This window comes from Eptesicus fuscus, chromosome 11, assembly GCF_027574615.1.
Source record: "Eptesicus fuscus isolate TK198812 chromosome 11, DD_ASM_mEF_20220401, whole genome shotgun sequence".
Lineage (NCBI taxonomy): Eukaryota > Metazoa > Chordata > Mammalia > Chiroptera > Vespertilionidae > Eptesicus > Eptesicus fuscus.
In genome coordinates this window covers 59162320-59168258 of record NC_072483.1, presented here as the reverse complement: position 1 = coordinate 59168258, position 5939 = coordinate 59162320, and the positions used below count along the sequence as shown (strand labels likewise).

Genomic DNA, 5939 nt, shown 5'->3' with positions numbered 1-5939 from the left:
CGCTGACCACGCGGAAGTGATATCATCCGATGGTTCCATCATTGCCAGACATGTGGATGGTTTCTTTCTTTAAATCGCTTTATTGTGGTAAAAGACATATACCATGAACTTTACCATCTGAACTGTTGTTCTCAGCGGCATTACGTGCATTCACATTGCTGTGCAACCATCACCACCATCTTCCCCAGAGCTCTTTTCATCTTGCAAAGCTGAAACTCTGGCCCCACTAAACACTCACTGCCCTTCCCCGTCCCCTCGGCCGCTGGCACCCACCATTCTACCTTCTGCCTTTTGTCCCTCTGATTTTCACTACTCCAGGTACCTCATGGAAGTGGGGACATCAGGCTTTGTCTCTCTGTGTCTGGCTGATTTCACTGAGCACAATGTCCTCAAGGTTCATCCATGTTGTAGCTGTGTCAGGATTTCCTTCCTTTTAAAGACCGAATAGTATTCCCTTGTGTGGATACAGTTCAAAAAATGCTTTTATTCTTGGGCTCTAGGGGTGCTCACTGCTATTGTTTTTTTCCTTAATTACTATGCCTTTTCAGTGGACAGAGCTGGGAGGCAGCAACTTTTTAAAAAGGCAAAATACTTATTGGGTTAAATAATTTTACTTCCAACTCCAATTTAGGACTATTACACTTTCCTAGATTTATTGATCCATATGTATGTCCTTTCTCCAAAGTCAAGACCCTGGGTCTCCATGTAACCAAAATGATTACTAGCTTGTCTCAACCTACTAAATACACACAGCTACCTCAGGATAGCAGTACCAACTGGCAACAGTATGATTCCTGAAAGCAGTGTGTGCGTGTGTACACATTTGTGCATGCGTGTGTGCACACATGTGCGCATATGTGAGTGCGTGCATGTGTGAGTGTGTGTGTGCATGTGTGTGAGAGAGTGTGTGTGAGTGCATACATATGTGCATATGTGTGTGCATGCCTGTGTGCATGTGTGTGTGTGTGTGTGTGTGTGTGTGTGTGTGTGTAGAAGTCACACACACACACACACACACACAGTTGCTTTCTGTCTGGGTTATTACCAACCTGGTGCACAGCCAGGTTCATTGTCTTCATTTGCTTTAGATTTTTCAGAGTTGCTTTTCTTTTTTAAAAAATATGCTTTTTAAAAAAAATTTATTTCACAGAGAGGAATGGAGAGGGAGAGATAGAAACATCAATGATGAGAGCGAATCATTGATCAGCTGCCTCCTGCACACCCCCTACTGGGGATGGAGCCTACAATCCAGGCATGTGTTCTGACTGGGAATCGAACCGTGACCTCCTGAGCCACACTGGCCAGGCTAGAGTTGTTTTTTAATTGATTTTTTGTGTGATGAATGAATATTTACATGGATCCTAGGTCAGACCTAGAAGACAATGTCATATTCCGAGAAGTCCAGCTTCTATCCCGATCCTCACTATCCTGCCCATTCCATCCTCTGGTAGGTAATTTTGTAGAAATTTATGTTTAATCCTTTAATTTAAAAATATTTGTATTTTTAAAAAAATATATTTTATTTATTTTTTACAGAGAGGAAGGGAGAGGGATAGAGAGTTAGAAACACCGATGAGAGAGAAACATTGATCAGCTGCCTCCTGCACACCCCCTACTGGGGACGTGTCCGCAACCAAGGTACATGCCCTTGACCGGAATCGAACCTGGGACCTTTCAGTCCACAGGCCGACGCTCTATCCACTGAGCCAAACCGGTTTTGGCAATACTTGTATTTTTATATTTTCTCATATTTTCAATACATAATAACATACCATACACTTCTTAAAAAAATATATGTTTTTATTGATTTCAGAGAGGAAGGGAGAGGGATAGAGAGATAGAAACATCAATGATGAGGAAGAATCATTGACTGGCTGTCTTCTGCATGCCCCTACTGGGGATTGAGCCTACAACCCAGGCATGTTCCCTGACTGGGAATTGAACCATGACCTTCTGGTTAATGGGTCGATGCTCAACCACTGAGCAACACTGGCCGGGCCATTCCAGACACTTCTTGGTCACATATCCATCCTGATTTTTCCACTTAGCAGTATGTCCTAAATCACAGTCTATGGAAGTAGTCTCCCTTCCTTTTTTAGGGTTATATACTACTCCATTATACAGTAATACCACAGTTCAGTGAGCCAGCCCCTTGCCGACAGCATTGGTGTTGTTCCCAGTCTTTGCTGTTTACAAAGGTCACAACAATCGGTCTTCTACATGCATATTTGCACGCTTTCCCCAGAGCACCTTTTGGATATGTTTCTAGAGGTGGAATTGCTGGGTTGAAGGGTAAACAAATATGCAATTTTGTTAGGTACCTTGAAATTTCCCTCCCGGGGAGACCGCACATTTCACATCCCCATCTGCAATGTCTGAGGGTGACTCGTTCCCCATAGCTTTGCCAAAAATATATCATCAGACTTTGGAAAACCCAATATATTTTCAAATTCAACAGGCTGCTCATTGTGCTTTCAAAAAATCTGAGCCGTTTGATCTAATGTGCCTATAACATTATAATATACAAATAACTTGCAACTCAAATAAGCACTTAACCGTAGAAATTAACAAGCTAATTAAAAGGAAAGGGCTGTGAAGCGCGTACATGTATGAAACAACTGGAAGAATAAAATGCAGCCTCCGCTTCCATGGGTGCTGGGACTGTGCTGCTGGTGGGGTTACGACCTTCCTGACCTTTCCTCGGACTCTTACAGCTTCCCCGGCAGCTGCTGGCCACTACCACCCGGGAGCCTAGTCCTGCCCGAGCAGGCCCCTGATCGCCCTTTATTTAGGGATCCCGCTTGTACCTTCTGGTCCAGGGCTCCTCCTGTCCTACTGCCCACAGCCAAGCTTCCCTGTACCCCAGTCCCTCTGCCACCATTTCCCCCGGGTGCCTTTTTGCCCAGGACAGTATCGGGGCACTGGGGCCTCAGAGTCCCGGGCCCAGCCTCGAGGTGCGAGAGCTGAGATGTTTACCTGCCAAAGCTTGCCCTCTCTGGCTGAAGGCTGCTCCCAGGGGCCCTTCACTCCTGGTGTCCTGGCCGCTCCTCCTGCACAGGAAGGCTCAGACCGAGTTGCAGGCACCTGCTGTTGGAGGCTGGGGACTATGGGAAGGCCACCACTTCCACTGCCAAAGTCCAGGAAGCATCCCTGACTGACCCTGACCCGGGTCATGTCAAACACACCTCAGTGCGGGGAGAATTCAGGGTGGATTTCACCACGGGGGCTGCGGGTGGGGGGCAGCAACTATTAGGAAAGCCTTCCCTGCATTGAGCCCAAATTTTGCCCCCTGAAACTCCCATATTGTTCCAGTTCTGCCTCCTGGAAAATAATGAATCAAAACAATATTTTCCAGAGGAGTCTGAGCAATTACCCAGAAAGCCCGAGACTGCTCTCGCACATACAGGCAGCAGCGCACTGCCCGTGGCCGCCTGCCTGCTCTCTATGATGACAGAGGGCCACGTGAGGCACACGTGGGGAGCCGTCTGCGTCTCGGCAGCGTGGGCAGAGGAAGGTCCGCTTACCCAACAAGCACCTTGATCGATTAGGTCCGCTGCTCCAGGCGCTTGGGGACGTGTCCTCTGGGTGACTCATTCATGAGTCAGATGCTGGTTCTCAGTTCAAGGTTTTAAAACTCCCAATGCTTCCCTCTCACAAGCAAACAATGGTCATTTTTGTTCTAGAAGACCATAGACTGGCCACTGCCATCATCATTTGAGTCTCTGGCTGCATATGAATGGAATACATGCATTTCATTTCTCTCAGAAGAAGATGGGTTTCCATGACAAAACGTGATTGTAGCCCCTCTCCTCTCTTGCTCCACAAGCTGAGAGGGATGGACCGGTGCCCACAGCCACCCCAACGACGAGCCCACCGCCCGAGCTGCCGAGGAGGGAACTTACGCTGAGCTTTCACTGGCTTTCCTTCAAATATTCGGGCGGGGCACTCAAATCTCATACTTTAATGACAGGGAGAATGATAAACGAGGTCATACTCCAAGTCCCACTGTCATCGCTTTAGGAAAGTGAAGCAGGATTAATGACAGAGAGTCCGGCTGGGAACAGCCTCGGGGTCAGAGCCGGACCCCACGGCCTCCATTCTGCAAGGCCTTCACGGTGCCAGGAGGACTCGTTTCTACCGTGTCGTTGGCTCAGACTCTGGATCAGCAGGGGACCTGAGCCTGTGGGATGAGGAATTCATTTCTGACCCAGAAGTCAGAGCCCGGCCGTGGCTGTGCAAACCTGCAAAGGGAGGTTCTGACTGACAAAGACAATCTCCGCCCGCCCCCCCGCCCCCCCCCCCCCCCCACCCCCGGCGGTGTGTCCCGAGTCCCTAGTCCCCGGAGCACGGGCTCTCCCTGGTCCCCCACTCTCCCTCACCCCATGGCTGGGCGCTGCTCTCCTGGCCGGCTGCCCTGGGCCTCTGGAGGCTCCGTGCATTGGTGCTGGTTCCGGGGGAGCTGCGAAGCCGAGGAGGCGATCCATCACGAAGGATTCGGGGCGGCCAAGAAGGAAGGCCTGAGGGTGTATGCCATGGCCGGGGGCCATCTCTGATCTGTGACCTGTCAGCGAAGATGGGGAGGTCTGGCCCCTCCTCAACAATGCAGCAAGAGGCCAGCGGGGAGCACGGTGCCAAGTCGTCTTGTGACTCATCCAACAACCTTGGACGCTGCACCTTTGTCTCGTGTTTTTGAGGTTTGACCAGCGGCTTTGGCGTGGTGCGGACAGAGGTTAAGAAGGAAATTTAAGGTTTTAGGAGGCCAAGAAAGAAAGGGGCTCTGTATCAACGGTCCTCGCCTGACTCAGAAATCCTTTGAAGAGACATCCAACGTTGGCAAAACATCAGTGACCTAAAATTATATTCAAGAACACATAGATGTTTACATAGAAATTAATCTATAATCTATAAACACATGTCTGCAAATTTTGTTGGCATTTTATTTGGCGAGGGATGGTTTTAAGATGGGGCCCACCAATGGCATCTACTGTGGTGCCCTCACTGGGGGGCACGTGGGGGCTGTGAGCAAGGATGAGGCCACCTGGTGGTCCTTAGTTCCCTCTGGGGCATGGCCATTACCTAGTCTTCGGTCAGAGAGGGTCCCTAGAGCTGTCCCAGCTCCTGATTCCCTCATGGCCACAGTACGGTCAACAAGAGCTTACCTGCCCGGACAACACCTGGGGTTACAGTGCCACCCCGCGTCCCTGGCAGGACAGCGGCACATGGATTCCCGGGAGGGGCTTCTTTGAACAGCGTTCCCGATGGTGGGCTTGGCCACGCTCACTTCCTCTCAGAGAACTGAGTCTTTTCATGATGTCGTCAGATTTATTCATTATCTATTTTTATGTCAAAAGAATAGAAATGTCCTTAACTCATAAAAGCTGGATGAAAATGTCCAGCCACATAGTATTGGGGACAGATGTTTCATTTCCAAGCATGCATAAGTGCAGAGTATTTTCCAACAGAGTGGGAGCCAGACACCCCTCACAGCCCTCCCCACTCCGCGTGCCCCTCCTCATCCGCACCTGCGGCCGCACAGGCTGGTGGCTGGGCTCGCTGTCACAGCCCTGCAGCCCCAAGGCCGTCGTCCGCCTGGGCTGATCGCACATCCCACCTTGCTGCTGGCCAGGGGGTGTTTTTGAGGTCACAGGCCCCTCCTCCTCCGCTCTGGCCACCCTTTCTCCCTGTGTGGTGTTCCCATAAAGGCTTTCCATTATGACCCAGCCACCCTCTGGCTTCCGCCAAGGGCACAGGGTGGGAGACAAGACAGATAGCAGATTCCAGCCTTGGCTCCACCCTTCAGAGCCTCCATGAACTTGGACAAGCCACCTTCCTGTATCTGAGCAGAGGGAACATGTATTATGGATGGAGATGTATATTTCCTTAGACCATGTGTGAGGAACTAATGAAGTAATGCAGGCAGAATACTCCGCACAGCTGGG

At 50.1% G+C, this 5939-nt stretch overlaps 1 long non-coding RNA gene across 1 annotated transcript; it reads right to left on the bottom strand.

Annotated features, from left to right (window-relative positions):
* Nucleotides 1-3924: 3924 nt before the first annotated feature.
* On the bottom strand, nucleotides 3925-5609 carry LOC114230447 (uncharacterized). The gene is made up of 4 exons (XR_003616334.2): nucleotides 5523-5609; nucleotides 5160-5333; nucleotides 4380-4849; nucleotides 3925-4241 (listed from the first exon to the last, which is right to left on the bottom strand). It is a non-coding gene; the product is annotated as an uncharacterized LOC114230447 (long non-coding RNA).
* Nucleotides 5610-5939: the final 330 nt, after the last annotated feature.